Here is a 17,392-nt window from a genome sequence, read left to right as displayed (position 1 = left end):
AATTTGACATGGTCCAAAATAAACAAAAAAAGGTTTTAAGACAATTAAAATCACCTTCAATAACTACCATGGTCTAATTAATTTGGCATGAGATAGATAATAAATTTGCCATGTTCTAAATAATTGAATTGCCATGCTACCTAAAAAAAACTGCCATGGTCTAATTAATAAAATTTTCATGGTCTCAATAATATAATTGCCATGCTACCTATAATAAAATTGCACATGGAAAATTTATTATTCCACCACCACTTGAACCGTTTCGTAGTGGCAGGCCACTGGAAGGTGGTGTTGACATTTCTTGATTATTTTTGTCAAATACTACTCCATTATCTTCCTTCTTTTTCTCAGCCAAATCACTGAAATACTAATTGTGAAAGGTTCAGATACAAAGTATGCTAGTAGCAGCAGGCTAGCACACAAGTACTAGTTCTGTATTAGTCATGAATGGCTTACCGATAGGTCCTGTTGCCAGATGGAATTGCATAGAAAATTTGATTAGAACAAAGTATGCTAGTTGTAGCTAGGGATGACAACCCGCGTACCCTGCGGGTAAAAACCCTATTAGGGTAAGGGTATGGGACAAACATTCACTCATGGGTACTCAAATGGGAAAATATCATACCCATCGGATAGAGAGGGTACGGGTATGGGATCGCGTACCCATATACCCATCTAAAATGTTGGCAACTGATTTTCCTTTAATATTCTAATGTATGACTTTTCCTTCTAATCGCGCTAGGTAAAAACTCTAAATGTGCAGTCAAATTATCTCTATAATTTATCTGATTTTGTGAACTTAAAGTGTATGACTATGTGTTGTTATTTATGATTATGTGTTGTTGTTTAACATTTTTATGGGTTGCTTTATGGGCAATTTTTTTTTGAGAATGTGTTTTTGTACATGTTGTTTAAAATGTGTTGCTATTAATAATTTATGATTATATGTTGCTTTTCACAACTATTTTCTACTCAATTTGATGTGTTGTAAATGCGGGTATTTTTACCCGCGAGTACCCATATACCCTGTCGGGTGACGGGTATGGGAAAAAGTTGTACCCTTGACGGGCATGGGTATGGTTGATAGGTAAGTTCAGGGTGGACGGGTAAGGGTATGGGGAGCCTCCACCCGTACCCATATCCTGCAAGTGCCATCCCTAGTTGTAGCAGACTAGCGCTCAAGTACTGCTACTGTATTCCCAAATAGTAGAAAACATCATCTTCTAAGAAGTTTTTCAAATTAAAATTACTAAAAAAAACTATTTCAGATCAACTATGTCACATGAGAGATTGGTTGGAGCTTGTATCATAATCCTATAATCCTATGTGTTATATCCATGATATATTAAGACCATATTTGCTAATGAAATTTACGCTTGCTTTTATAATTACTTTTGTGTGGTATACATAGATGTGGAAGTAGTTTTTTTTGTTTCTTATACTGTATATGGGCCCATCATATGGAGTTCGCACAAGGGCCCCTAAAATGTCAGGGCCGGCCCTGCGTATAGGGACCCGGATTAGGCAATTTCAGTTGTAGATGCTCTAAGGTTCGAGGTTGGTCACCTCCTATATTTAATATGAGAATAGCATTTTCTATGCCCAACTTTTTTTTCCGCTTCCTACAACATATTTTTATAAATTTTGGCCGGAAGAAAACAAGCCTTTTATGCGAATGGAAAACAAGCTCATTTAACAAACCTATATTTTCAACATGATCTCGGTAGCAAGAACAATGGCATTTTACACCCACAAAACTAAGACCAGTCTCCTTTAGCTCGTTACAATCATCTGGAAAACTACAGGAGTATATCCATTCCCTCGCACTCCGGTTGCCCTGTGCCTTTGTTTTCCTCACATGGCAGCAGACGATGGTGATTTTATGCTTGTACAAACTCCAGGGTTTGGGCGACGCCAGGTGCCCGAAACCTAGCTCCGCCAGTCCCCGATCCCATGCTCTTCTGCCGCCGCCGCTGCAAGCGTGGGCCATGACGGCGGCGGGCCCAGTGCCAAAGGCACCAGGGCGGGTGGATCGCAACGGGACTCCCCCTCAGGCGACTGGGGTGCCTCTTGCGGAGCTTTCGTGGGTAGCAGATCGGTCGACGCCCTTGATCTGTGCGACAGGCCCGGCGTTCCATGGTCGGAGCGGTGGCTTGCCTGCTGTAGATGGGTGGCATCGGTGGCCAGCGCTCCATGGCCGGCGGGGTGGGATGCTCTGCTGGGAGATGGGACGAGGTGGTGACCACGGATCTGGCGTCTCGTCTAAATCCGTCGTGGAGTGGCCTTGATCGGCTGGCGACGCATGGAGGGGTCAGTGGGGGGCGGCTGGAGGCTCTCTGTCGGCGTGCCGGTGGCAGCATACGTCTTATACTGAAGCTCTGCATGGATCCAGTCAGCTGCGAGATTGGGGCGACGTGACTTCCGGTGAAAATCGCGCCGACTGCGGTCATGGCGAATGATGGCGGCGTCTCTGACATAATTTCCGTCTCGAGGCATCGTCGTTGCAGTTTGTGGCACCAAGCTCAGAATGTTCTGGGGGAAACCCTAGATCTGGGACTTCCGGATGGGACGATGACGGTGCCTTCGGTGCCGTTCTTCCTCCTGGGGGCATCTTTTGGAGCAGGAGCTAGCTAAAGAGGACAACAGAAGAAGCGGTGTTACATCTACCACATTGAAGACAACGGGTGTCGGCAGCGTGAAGTACCGGCTAAGATACACAATCGCTATGGTCAGCCTTACACCCATGAAATCAATGCACGCGGCCCACCCAATGATGATGCTTCCGCATAACATGCAGGTAACTGATTTCCCTCGATGGCTCGATCAAATCTTAACAGATGACTGTGAGTAATCAAGAGGCAAACCTACTGTGCGACCTCTTTCCTCTCGTCTCCCGTGTCGCCTCCCTGGTGACACAAGGGAAACCCTAGATCGGTGCCGCCAACCCACCTTTCCACCCTCCCCTTGGCTCGCCGCCACCGGAGGAACGGCCGGCAAAGCCCGCGCCGGCTCCGGTGAAGGTGGCAGCGGGGCCCTTTCATCTCCCTCGTCTGCTAGCTTGGCGAGGGGGGTGCCATGGACGGCGCAGGGCGGGACCATCGCGGCGCGGGGGCTCGCGTGTGCGACGCGGGGCGACAGGCTTGCGGCGGCGGCGGCTCGCGAAGAGAGGCTGGCTGCAGCGGCCGTGCGGGACGGGGTCTAGGCAGTGCGAGGGATTGCATGCTCGCGGGGTCTAGGCAGTGCGGCGGCGCGAGGCGAATGGATTGTTGTAGTGGTGGCATGCGGCGGGAGGCTGGCTGCAGCGGCAGGGCGGACAAGGCGGTGCTCTCTCCCTAATTTGGTTGGGCTTGGTGGTGCTCCTCCTGCCCGGCCCTACCTCTGCACGCTTGCGATGGGAGGAGGTGCGGGTGGGGCCTCCTTGGCAAGGTTCCACCCAGATCCCACACATGGTGACGCGGGCTAGTCTGCTTCTGCGCATCCCGGCCCGATCTTGAGCGCAGCGGTGCGGGCCTGCTTGATTTGGCGTGTTCCCGCTCAATTCCGGCGAGCGGCAGCATGGGCCGGTCAGATTTCGACGTGGTCCCATCCAGATCCAACGCGTGGCGGTGCGTGACGTTTTCCGCCCAGTGCCTGCTTGCGGTGGCGTGGGTCGGTCAGATATGGCGGGGTCCCAGCTTGTCGTGCGCACGGCAGTGCGCACGGCCAGTCGGTGTAGCTTCCGCCTAGCTCTGGCGTTCAGTTCGGTCTCGGTGGTGCGTGTTCGGCCTCATTTTTGCTCGGTGGCGTTTGGGTGTCCCGAAGGTTGAGATGGTCTGTTGGAAGGCTCGACTCCAGATGAAAATCTCGCATCAACCTTATCGATGCCGGCAGCAATGACGTTTGTGGATGTCGTTATCCTTCTTGAAGGGGCTGTTGTGGATCTTGTTGTACCTCGACATCTCGTGTCTAGTGGTCTTCGGGTGAAAACTTAAGATTTGGATATGCCGGATCAGGTGACAATGGTGTCTGCAACATCGCTTCCTCCTTAGAGGTGTCACTTTGGAGACCTCAACGACGGCCTTGGTAGATGTGTGTGGCTGTGGGTGGAGCTTGGGTGTGTGTGGTTGTCAGGAGAGTAGCGTGTAGCTGGCCGTTGGCCGGTGGTTGCGACTTGCGGTTCTCTTGACCTAGTTTAGCTAGTGTTTTGCCCGTTTGTTAGAGTTTTAGCCTGGTTTTTCTTTAAGTAACCGAGAGATCTCTCTGTATCATTTTTCTTTGATCAATGAATATAGCAGCTCTCCTGCTATCGTTCGAATAAAAAAAGAATCTTAACAGCTGAGGGTAGTATTCCATGCCTTAACAGCTGACGGCTTGCCGCATGGAGTACTATTTTTCTCCATGCCTTAACAGCTGACGGCTTGCCGCATCCGTACTATTTTTCTGTGTGGTCTCATCTAGCCTTAGGGCCTTCGCGGCAAGCCACCAACGGGGACATCTCTCGTGCTCTATAAAAATGAAAAAGAAAATGAAGCATCTCCGTATAGTTTGGGACAGATCTTTATTAGAACACCTGTAATCCAGATAGGTTTGGGATAGATGTGCGTACGACGAATGCTCAAGGAATTTGTGAGACGACATCTCCGTATAGTTTGGGACAGATTTTTTTTAGAACACATGTAATCCAAATAAGTTTGGGACAGATGTGCGTTCGACAAATGCTCAAGGAATTTGTGAGACGACTGAGAGCATCTACAGCTGTGCCTTAAACCACCCTCAAATGACCGGGCAGACGGTCAGTCACTGACCGGTCAAAAGAAAGCGATCCAGAATGGCGCTTCAAACTAGTCTTAAACGTCCGGGTTGATTGACATCTCTCATATCTAGTTTAAATCTGTGACGGATAAAGGATGGCCCGGACGCGACCGGGCACGTTCGTCATGTAGGACCCGACAGCCCAATCCCACCACAAATTGCACAACTCCACCTCCAAGCTAACATTCCACTTGCTCCTCTCCTCTCTTCTTCCTCCTCCGCGTCGGCCTTCTCGTAACTCTGCCACCACCCTTGCTTCGCCGCCGTTCTGAGCCTTAGCGCCGCCAGCATCGGCACTGCAGTCGTCCCATCCGTGCTCGCCGCCGCGGACATCGTCGCCGGCACGGACACCACCAAAGTACGCCTGACAACTCTCGGGCTACACCCGCCCTCTATTTGTTTAACACATTGTCTGATTAGGTTTTTTGTGATTTATTCATAGGAAAAATGATACATTCCGATACTTCATCGGACGAGGAGTATGGACCCACAGAGCTTGATAAAATGATTGGAAATGAGTTATACGATTCGTCGGATTTATACGAAGAAGTCGGTATGATCATGGTCATGAACATGCAACTGGAAATGAACCGGCAGGTGGAGCATATTCTCAACTTCAGGGGCTCAATCAAAAAGAGAAGAGTTATTAATTGTGATAGGGTCTCTGGAGCACGGATACTCTGCAAGGACTAATTTGATCCGGACCCAACTTTTTTAGATGATCCATGGTTTTGTCGCCGTTTTCGTACGTACAAATCATTGTATTTGCGTGTTGTGGAGGGAATGGAGGCACACCATGACTAGTTCAAGCTCACTAGGGACACGCATGATGGGGTAGGCCAAACCAATGATTTTGAAGCGTCTGGAGAACAAGTTTAAATCCCAAAAGATCAAGATACAAATCACCTTATGAGCTTTCTGCAGATGCATGATAATCTTCGAGACCATCAAATGTACGCGGAGCTACTCAATGATCTTGTAAAGCATATACAGACTCACAATGAAAAGCAAAGAGTTAATGTTAAAGTTGTGCTTAAAATAAATTTGATGTAAGAACTATGCAATTTTTGCTACAAACATTTGTTATTTATATGCGATATTGACGTATATGATGGTCGAGTATGAATTTGTATGTATTTAAGAATTTATGTTTAAGATAAATAACTATCGGGCACGATATATGAAAGGCGATCTGGCTGCATCCGCAGGCATGACCGGACGTGTCCGCAGAACGATAAAGGGCCGGATTTGTACCGCTAATCAAGCTAAAGACTGGATGGGTGCACATTGCAATTGAGCTGTTCGTGTCGGCCGGCTGTTAATCAAGCTAAAGGCTCGATGGGTGCATAGTGCGGTTGAGCTGTTCATGTCGGCCCGCTGTGTCTTGCATAGTATTTATATATAGGGGTTAATGGTACCACTACTCTTTTTCTTTTGAATACAGTGTAATTAAAGTCTCGCATATACAAATATACACTCATTTTTATAAATACAAGCACGCACACTCTATTTCTATGAGCACCTCAAGAGACTGAGTCGGCATAGTATTTTGAGATTTTATGAAGTCAGCACAGACGTCTCACAGTCGAGGAAAACATCTTCTCCCATTAAACGAACATCACCGGAAGCTTGAAATAGATCCAAGAATAATATAAGCACTAGAAACTTTGATAGGCTGAAGATACCATTGTTCTTTTGATTATCCAAACATAGATTGGTTTGCACGGTAGCACTACTTGTACTAACCCTGTTTTTGACTTTGCGCTTTAAGTATATGGTAGGATAGTGAGCTCCGTCTTAGCTCAAAATGGCGTCGTGATTGCACCTAAGCAAAGGACATGTTCTGTCTTATTAGTTCTGCAGTTACTTTAGACCCTCAATGATGAAGTGCGCAACACGAGTACACGACAGCATAATAAGAAATACCAGCAGTCGTTCATACATAAACTCCATGTCCTATTTGGACTTGTTTAGGGCATCTCCATTGCAAGCCGCTTCCGTAGACGCTTAAGAAAGGAAAATATAATGTTCTGACATAAAAAATAAGCCACGCGCCTTTAGTCCAACGCTGGGCGCTAGTGGTAGGCGCTAACTTTTTTTGAGCATCAGTACAGACACAAGCGCTCATATATACGCACATACACTCACCCTTATGAACGCACACACGCACACCCTACTCCTATGAGCACCTTCGAGAGACTGAGCCGGCATATCATCTTGAGATTTACGAAGTCATCGTAAGCGCCTCGTCGTCGACGGGAATGTCTCCTCCCACTGAAAGCGCATCGCCAGAAATCCTGAAATAAATCCAGAAATAATGCAAGTATCAGGATTTAAACCCTGATGGGTTGAGGATACCACTGTCCATCTAATCAACTCAACCATAGGTTGACTCGCAGTGATAGGCGCTAATTAATCGTGAAACCAGCCAGAAATCGATCGCTGGACTCAGCGTTCCTACTCACGCGGGAAGAAAAATAAGCTGAGCGCCCCCCTCCTGATTTCGCGTCGATGCTGTGGTAAGCGCGAGGATTTATTAGCTTAACTACTGATCGGGGAAGATATTAATCCTAGTGCCTAGTCCTAGCGCCCCTCATTGTAGATGCCCTTATATGTTTGAACTGTTCGTGATAGCACTATAGCAAAGCTTGTGTGACTTGTGGCAAAATAATAAACACCACTTCCCTGTTTTCTGGAGCGGACTATTTATTTTGTCACGCGGATATAAATCGACGGCGATGGATCGATAGATGCTCATGTTTCGTGAGTTTGTATGCCGCTGCGGTTGGTCAACTCTGTCGCTGCTCGTGTGGTCGGAGACGCCTACCAGTCGAGTAATCTGTTGCCTCACCTATGCGCCCGTTCGTGTTGTACTACAGTATTGTCCGTTCAGAATCTGTCAACGCGTCCTCTTACGCTGTCCATGGAGAACACCATGTTCGGCAGGTGTTCGATTAAATGTCATTGAGCTTATTTTCAAATTTCATTTTGTTTTTTTACAGTAAGGAGGACGGCAAAGTACTCGGTAAAAAAGGATGAGTTGTTGTGCGAGTAGTATCGCGTACTTTGTAAGCACGAGTAGAAGAAGGTCTTTTGGCGGTGTGTGCATGGTTCGTTTCATGCGCGACAGAAATTGTGCACTATGACATGCACATCATTCATGAACGGGATATGAAGTCGTTAGCGTATCGATGGTACACCATTCAGGACTTCATCATGAAGTTTTATGGCGCGGTCGATCGGCTAGAGGCAATGTGTCCATTACACGCGGTGACCATGAAGATCGAAAGTTTTGCTTCTTCTTACTCTATATGTTAATTAGGTTCATTCGTTCACTCAATGGTGCTCTACACGTTGTGTATGTAGTCTGCATGCGTTTTCATGATGTACTACAGGTCAGAGGGCAGACCATTCACGCACAAACATTGATGCATGAGGCTCAAGGGGCAGTATGTGTGGTATAACATGATTCATCCATAAAAAACTTGTTGGACCTCTCGTTAATCTCGTTGAATTTGCTATTGTTGTACCATACATATCTGCACGCTATTTGATGGATGATTTGTGCTACTTTTTATCCGAACTTTTATGAATTCGGTCGTGTTTGACGAAAATCATCTGGTTAGTTGAAATCCAGTTTAAAATGTATGCGGCTATGTTGGATGACCGGCTCCCACATTAGTGTTCACGGACTATCTTCCCTCCCCCGCCCCCAGTCCGCGGACGAATGTGCTGACCGGTTTGGGGTGAACCTTGGAGATGCCCTAAACCAGCAATGCTACGCTGAGAGAATCTACAACCAGAGTTGCTTAATCCAGCCCCCTATACGTACGTGTGGGAGCATTCGCGAACAGTGATCGGGCAGGCATCCAAAGTCTGAGTCCACAACCAGATCCATCAAATCAAATCCTCAAATCTATACTAAACAAAATATGACTCTATATAAATGCCTCTGGCAGTGTAACCGGATGTGCAATGATCTAGCTTAGCAAAGATATCAAAAAACAGACAAGCCATGAAAATATCATGCTAGCTATCTTACGATCATGCAAATCAATATGACAATGAATTCTCAAGTCATGTATACGATGATGGTGGAATTGCATGGCAATATATCTCAGAATGACTATGGAAATGCCCTAATAGGTAGGTATGGTGGTTGTTTTGAGAAAAATATAGGGAGACTTATGTGTGATAGAGCATATCATATCACGGAGTTTGGATGCACTGACAAAGTTTGCACCGACTCTCGAGATGAGAAAGGGCAATGCACGGTACCGAATAGGCTAGCAAATTGCAGAAAGATAAGAATGCGTATAATACATGGAGTCACATTAGTCATAAAGAACTCACATAGTTATTGCGAAATTTTATTAGCCCTCGAAGTAAAGTACTACTACACATGCCCCTAGGGCGATAGATTGGTAGGAAAAAACCATCGCTCGTCCCTAACCATCACTCATAAGGAAGACAATCAATAATAAATCATGCTCCAACTTCTTAGCATAACGAGAGAGTAAACGTGCATACTTCGGGAATCACAAACCTTAACAGCAATATACTTACTAAGCCACAATCATTCTCTAGTACCTCCCACATATTACCATCTCTATATCGCAAACTATTGCAAGGAATCAAACATATCATATTCAGTGATCTACAAGTTTTATGTAGGATTTTATGACTAACCATGTGAATGACCAATTTGTGTTGACTCTCTAAGTAGATATAAATGAAGCAAAAGAGTTTAGTTCTTTCTAAAAAACATTTGCCCATGCTCTAACAAATATAAGTGACGCAAAAGAGCATTCTAAAAATGGCAGTTTCTATGTGTAGAGAAATAGGCAATCCAAACTTCAAATGATATAAGTGAAGCACAAGAAGCATTCTAAAAATTCATACTCAAAAAATATAAAGTGTAAAGAGCATTCTATAAATCAACCAAGGAATATCTCATACTAGCATGGTGCATAAAAGAAAAGGGAAAATAAACACAAAAGATGCTCCAAGAATTTACGCATATCATGTGAACAAAATAAAAACCGAAACATATTGATAACTGTTGAAGAAAGATGGGATGCCTTCCGGGGCATCCCCAAGCTTAGACAGGCTGAGTCTCCTTAAATATTTACTCGGGGTGCCTTGGGCATCCCCAGGCTCTTGAACTCTTGCCTCTCCTTATTCTGCTCATATCGATACCTCCTCGATCTTCGAACACTTCATCCACACAAAACTCAACAAAAGTTTTATTAGCGAGGTTAGTACATATAACATCAAATCCCATCATGTACTGCTATAACATTATTGTATAATTATAATAAATCATGACCCGTTGTATGCTATCACAATTCTATGGCCCCAAGTCAAAGGAGGCTCAACAAGATTTCAAACATTCGCAAATAATGAAACTCTAACAACAATCTGTCAAAATAGGACAATCTGTAAAGATGCAGATGGTACATATACTTCTGTAACTCAGTATTTTTTGAAACTTAGGACAAAATAAACAATTTGCATAGCATTCTTGTGTAAAAATTTCAGAAATGTTGACGTTCCAGTAAAAAATGTAAATTCGCACAGTACAACCAAAGTTTATGTTTTTCCGCCGCACATACCAAACAATCAATCTAACCATCCTAAAGGCAAATCTTGGCACATTATTTTTATAATACAATGGATTTGTACAAGGGGATAATTATTTTGGTTGAGAAGTTTCTGTAATTCAAGATTTACAAAGTTTTCATGGACATGAACAAAGTTCAAGGAGCTCCCCCACTTCAACGGTGCTCGTCTTTCTTACTTTCACTTTCTTTTTTGAAGAGTTGTAAGTTCCCCTCTATATTTTTTTGTTTTTTAACTTTTCTAAAAGCACATAACAGAATAAAATGACTCTCTAAGACTTCCGGGTTGTCTCCTAGGTAGCTTTTTTTAAAGCCATTAAGCTAGGCATAAAGTGCTCAAGTAATTGATCCACCTGGATCCCAAGATATATCAAAGCCAATTTTAATTAACAATGATTTGTATTTTAGTATTGAGCACAAAGTAATATATATCATGCAACAACGAAGTCTAACTCCCTTCCTATGCATTGACATGTCATAAAAGTGAATGAAATATGCCCTAGGGGCAATAATAAAGTTGTTATTTTATATTTCCTTATACATGATAAAGGTTTATTATTCATGATAGAATTGTATTGATCGGAAACTTAAATACATGTGTGAATACATAAACAAATATTGTGTCCCTAGTATGCCTCTACTAGACTAGCTCGTTGATCAAAGATGGTTAAGGTTTCCTAACCATGGACATGTGTTGTCATTTGATAACGGGATCACATCATTAGGAGAATGATGTGATGGACAAGACCCATCCGTTAGCTTAGCATAATGATCGTTCAGTTTTGCTGCTATTGCTTTCTTCATGTCAAATACATATTCCTTCGACTATGAGATTATGCAACTTCGGGATACCGAAGGAATACCTTGTGTTCTATCAAACATCACAACGTAACTGGGTGATCATAAAGATGCTCTACAGGTATCTCCGAAGGTGTTTGTTGAGTTGGCATAGATCAAGATTATGATTTGTCACTCTGAGTATCGGAGAGGTATCTCTGGGCCCTCTCGGTAATACACATCATAAGCTTGTAAGCAAATGAATAAGGAGTTAGTCACGAGGTGATTTATTACGGAACGAGTAAAGAGACTTGCCGGTAACGAGATTGAACTAGGTATAGAGATATCGATGATCGAATCTCGGGCAAGTAACATACCAATGGACAAAGGGAATTACGTATGTTGTCATAACGGTTCGACCGATAAAGATCTTCGTAGAATATGTAGGAGCCAATATGGGCATCCAGGTTCCGCTATTGGTTATTGACCGGAGAGGTGTCTCGGTCATGTCTACATAGTTCTAGAACACGTAGGGTCCGCACGCTTAATGTTCGTTGACGATATAGTATTATATGAGTTATGTGATTTGGTGACCGAATGTTGTTTGGAGTCCTAGATGAGATCACAGACATGACGAGGAGTCTCTAAATGGTCGAGAGCTAAAGATTGATATATAGGACGATGATATTCAGACACCGGAAGTGTTTCAGAGGGTACCAGGTACTTATCGGGTCACTAGAAAGGAGTTTCGGACACCCCCGGCAAAGATATGGGCCTTATGGGCCAAGAGAGGGAACACACCAGCCCACAAGGGGCTAGTGCACCCCTATAGTGGCCGGCCCAATGAGGAGGAGAAGGAAAGAGGGGAGGGAAAGGAAAGTGTGGAGTAGGACTCCCCCTTCCTTCCCTCTCTCCCCTCTTTCCTTCCCCCTTGTTGATACAGGGAAGGGGGCGTCGGGCAAGGCAGGTGCCCTAGGGGCCGGCGGCCAAGCCCTAGGGCGCGCCTGGCTGTCTCCCCTCTCCTCCCACCTATATATATATATATATATATATGTGTGTGTGGGGGGGGGGGGGCACCACACAAGGACACAACATTATCTTAGCCGTGTGCAGCGCCCCTTCCACCGTTTACTCCCTCAGTCATATTTTCGTAGTGCTTAGGCGAAGCCTTGTGGAGATCACACCACCATCACCGTCACCATGCCGTCGCGTTGATGGAACTCATCTACTACCTCACTGTCTTGCTGGATCAAGAAAGGCGAAGGACGTCACCGAGCTAAACATGTGAAGAACGCAGAGGTGTCGTGCGTTCGGTACTAGATCGATTGGAGCATGAAGAAAGTTTGACTACATCAACCGCGTTGTGAAACGCTTCCGCTTACGGTCTACAAGGGTACGTAGACACACTCTCCCCCTCTCGTTGCTATGCATCTCCATGGATAGATCATTGTGTGTGTGTGTAGAAATTTTTTGTTTCCCATGCAACGATTCCCAATAGTGGCATCAAGAGTCAGGTCTATGCGCAGATGATATACACGAGTAGAACACAAAGAGTTGTGGGCGGTGATAGTCATACTGCTTACCACCAACATCTTATTTTGATTCAGCGGTATTGTGGGATGAAGCGGCCCGGACCAACCTTACATGTCCATGCACATGAGAGCGGTTCCACCGACAGACATGCAACTAGTTTTGCATAAAGGTGGCTGGCGGGTGTCTATTTCTCCTACTTTAGTTGAATCGAATTTGACAATGGCCGGTCCTTGAAGAAGGTTAAAACAGCAAACTTGATGAAACACCGTTGTGGTTTTTGCGTAGGTAAGAACGGTTCTTGCTAGAAGCCCGTAGCAGCCACGTAAAACTTGCAACAACAAAGTAGAGGACGTCTAACTTGTTTTTCCATGGCATGTTGTGATGTGATATGGTCAAGATATGATGCGATATGTGTTGATGTATGAGATGATCATGTTTTGTAATATCGATAACCGGCAGGAGCCTTAGGGTTGTCTCTTTATTGTATGAAGTGCAAGCGCCATGTAATTGCTTTACTTTATCATTATGCGTTAGCAATAGTTGTAGAAGTAATAGTTGGCGTGACGACCTCGGCGCAATGACGCCGTGATGGAGATCAAGGTGTCAAGCCGGTGATGATGGAGATCATGACGATGCTTTGGACATGGAGATCAAAAGCACAAGATGATGATGGTCATATCATGTCACATATTTTGATTGCATGTGATATTTATCTTTTATGCATCTTATTTTGCTTAGAACAACAGTAGCATTATAAGATGATACGTTCACTTAATTTCAAGATAAAAGTGTTCTCCATGAGTATGCACCATTGCTATAGTTCGTCGTTTTGAGACACCACGTGATGATCGGGTCTGATAGACCCTACGTTCACATACAACGGGTGTAAGACAATTTTACACATGCAGAATACTTGGGTTAAACTTGACGAGCCTAGCATGTACATACATGGTCTTAGAACACTGGAGACCGAAAGGTCGAACGTGAGTCATATCATAGATATGATCAACATAAAGATGTTCACCATTGATGACTAACCCATCTCACGTGATGATCAGACATGGGTTAGTTGATTTGGATCACATATCACTTAGATGACTTGAGGTATGTCTATTTAAGTGGGAGTTCTTTAGTAATTTGATTAATTGAACTTAATTTATCATGAACTTAAACTTATAGTTTTGCATATCTATGTTGTAGATCAATGGCCCGAGCTACCGTTCCCCTGAATGTTAATGCGTTCCTAGAGAAAGCTAAGTTTAAAGATGATGGTAGCAACTATACGAACTGGGTCCATAACTTGAGGATTATCGTCATTGTTGCATAGAATAATTATGTCCTTGATGCACCGCTAGGTGAGAGGCCTGCTATAGGAGCTGAAGCTAATGTTATGAACGTCTGCCAAGTTTTTTCTTGTATTCTTGCCATGATTGAAAACTTCCTATCCACACAAAAGTTCCTTTAGACTAGATTTGATGCAAAATCTTAGGGTTAGGCTTCCGCCGAGCTCATCTCGGACTGATCGAAATGAAGTTTTCGGTCTCACCGATTGGCCCTGGCCATTGCACTTAGTATAACTCGGTCCGACCGAAGCGTACTGATCGGTGAGACCGAAAGCAATTTCTCAGTGAAATCCTAGCATCTCGGAGTCACCGAACTACAACTCGATCTGACCGATACTGCATGTTTAGACTCTGTTAGTGCTTTGGTGTCACTGAGATTATCATATCGGTAGCTCCGAAATGCTTTCTACAGAAAACTAAAATTAAGATTTTGTCTCAACTTTTTGCAAAAACAAGCTGCTTTTGTGATGCTCATCCACTCTACCCATATCCATCTATTCACTGGGTCTATTTGCAGAAATGTCTGAGGCTTCTGACAGTCAGAACAAATCAAAGGAACATGTCAACCTCAGTCAGGGCACTAGTCCTAGCAGCAACTATGATGATGGCAGTAGAAGCACTCCTAGCAACTTGCCTAAAGCTGCTACCAGACAGAGGAAGTAGAGGAATTATGAGAGTGAGGATGAAGATTTTGTTGTTGAGGAAGAGGTTACTTCAAAGAAGAGAGTGGTCAAGAAAGAATATGTTGGAGCTGCTGCCACAAAGCCCGGCCTTTAGAAGAAGGCTCCTGCCAAGAGAGTTGCCATGTCCAAAGTGAGAAAATCAACTGGTGCACATGAGACTATGGAATTCACACTTGAGTCAAGAGAGGAAGAGGAAGCTACTGATGGAAAGAAAAAGAGGAAGAGAGAGTCAAGAAGACCGTTGCCAGAGTCATTGGCAGACCATCCATGATGAGGGATGATGAGGAGGAGGAGGAGGAATAGGAAGCTGAAGCACCACCTGCCAAGTCTTAGAAATTGATGGCAGATGCCATTAAGACTAGTGATGCTCCCTCCAAGCCTAAGACAAAACCTCCACCTACTACACCCAAAACTTCAGCTCCCAAGAGATCTACCAGGAACATTCCTGCTGCAGAAAAGAATAAGACCCCAATGCCAGAGTTTCAAGAAGATGATGAGACACTAGTGCTCAGGAAATTGAAGCTAGAGATTCCAGACCACAATGATGATCATCCAGTTGCTGAGAACATGAAACTGAGAAAGGATGCCGGTCTGAGATTATGGAGGAAGACTGATCCATATGCCACAAGGAGGAGAACTGTTGTTGAGTATCGTTTCACACCAAAGAACAGTAGGACTTCTATGAGACAGTATTGCTTGACAAGAAGCCCATTGTGTGTGATATGAAGTGGGTTGACTGGAAGTATATTGATGCCAATGAGGATTCACTAGTGCAGAACCGGGCTATAGCACCTGTTCATAAGGCCCTTTAGTGTCGGTTCTGCAACCGGCACAAAAGGGTGGGGACTAAAGGTCCCCCCCTTTAGTACCGATTCAGCACGAACCGCCACTAAAGGGCCACCACATGGCACGAGCCAGCGCCAGGGGCGGGGAGACCTTTAGTACCGGTTGGTAACACCAACCGATACTAAAAGGTTTAGGGGTTTTGGGGTTTATGATTTCTTTTTTCCTTTAATTTTGTGTTTTCCATTTAATTCTTTTTCATTTGTTGGTATTTTACGATACTACATATTGTACACGTTATGCATATATATATATAAATAGAATTTCTCATAGAACCTATATATATATATATATATATAAACATAAACCACCATTCACACATACACATGTATATATACAATTTCTCCTACATGGAGGCATTACTGCGGTAGTGGGTAATGGAACCTCTCTGATGAACTTTTGCCAAGCCCTGCCCGCCGGCAAAGAAAATGAAGAAAGGAGTTATTAATTAGTTGATATCAGGAAATGACAAACTAAAGAGGCCGACATATAGTTCAATAATGATTGAAATTACCTGTTGACTATCCCCTTCAGGATTGAGTAGTCACTAACGTCTTTAAGTAGTGAGTCCAGTTCTTCAACTTGAATGACTAACAAGATCCAGTGGAAACTACATGCACACACGTTTGCATGTATAAATTAAGCGGGCATGTGCATAACATTCATCAACTACCCTAAACCCTATATACTTATTAACATCTAGCTAGCAAGCAAAAATAGAATTTGTAGTACAAGACAGTGTGACTCACTCAAAGTTGTAAGGAAGTAGTATATCTCGATTGGTATTTGATACGTCTCCAACGTATCTATAATTTTTGATTGTTACATGCTATTATATATTCTGTTTTGGATGTTTAATGGGCTTATTTATACACTTTTATATTATTTTTGGGACTAACCTATTAACCGGAGGCCCAGCCCAAATTTCTATTTTTTTGCCTATTTCAGTGTTTCACAGAAAAAGAATATCAAACGGAGTCCAAACGGAATGAAACCTTCGGGCACCACGAAAACCTAATTCCACCGCCGCAACCTTCTGTACCCGTGAGATCCCATCTCGGGGCCTTTTCCCGCGTTCTGCCGGAGGGGGCATTGATCACGGAGGGCTTCTACGTCAACACCATAGCCTCTCCGATGATGTGTGAGTAGTTTACCTCAGACCTTCGGGTCCATAGTTATTAGTTAGATGGCTTCTTCTCTCTCTTTGGATCTCAATACAAAGTTCTCCTCGATTCGCTTGGAGATCTATTCGATGTAATCTTCTTTTGCGGTGTGTTTGTCGAGCTCCGATGAATTGTGGGTTTATGATCAAGATTATCTATGAACAATATTTGAATCTTCTCTAAATTCTTTTATGTATGATTGGTTATCTTTGCGAGTCTCTTCGAATTATCAGTTTGGTTTGGCCTACTAGATTGATCTTTCTTGCAATGGGAGAAGTGCTTAGCTTTGGTTTCAATCTTGCGGTGCTCGATCCCAGTGACAGTAGGGGAAATGACACGTATTGTATTGTTGCCATCGAGGATAAAAAGATGGGGGTTTATATCATATTGCATGAGTTTATCCCTCTACATCATGTCATCTTGCTTAAAGCGTTACTCCGTTCTTATGAACTTAATACTCTAGATGCATGCTGGATAGCGGTCGATGTGTGGAGTAATAGTAGTAGATGCAGGCAGGAGTCGATCTACTTGTCACGGACGTGATGCCTATATACATGATCCTGCCTAGATATTCTCATAACTATGCTCAATTCTATCAATTGCTCGACAGTAATTTGTTCACCCACCGTAATACTTAT

The sequence above is a fragment of the Triticum aestivum genome, chromosome 4A (assembly GCF_018294505.1).
Source record: "Triticum aestivum cultivar Chinese Spring chromosome 4A, IWGSC CS RefSeq v2.1, whole genome shotgun sequence".
NCBI lineage: Eukaryota > Viridiplantae > Streptophyta > Magnoliopsida > Poales > Poaceae > Triticum > Triticum aestivum.
Note: the sequence above shows the minus strand (reverse complement) of the source record.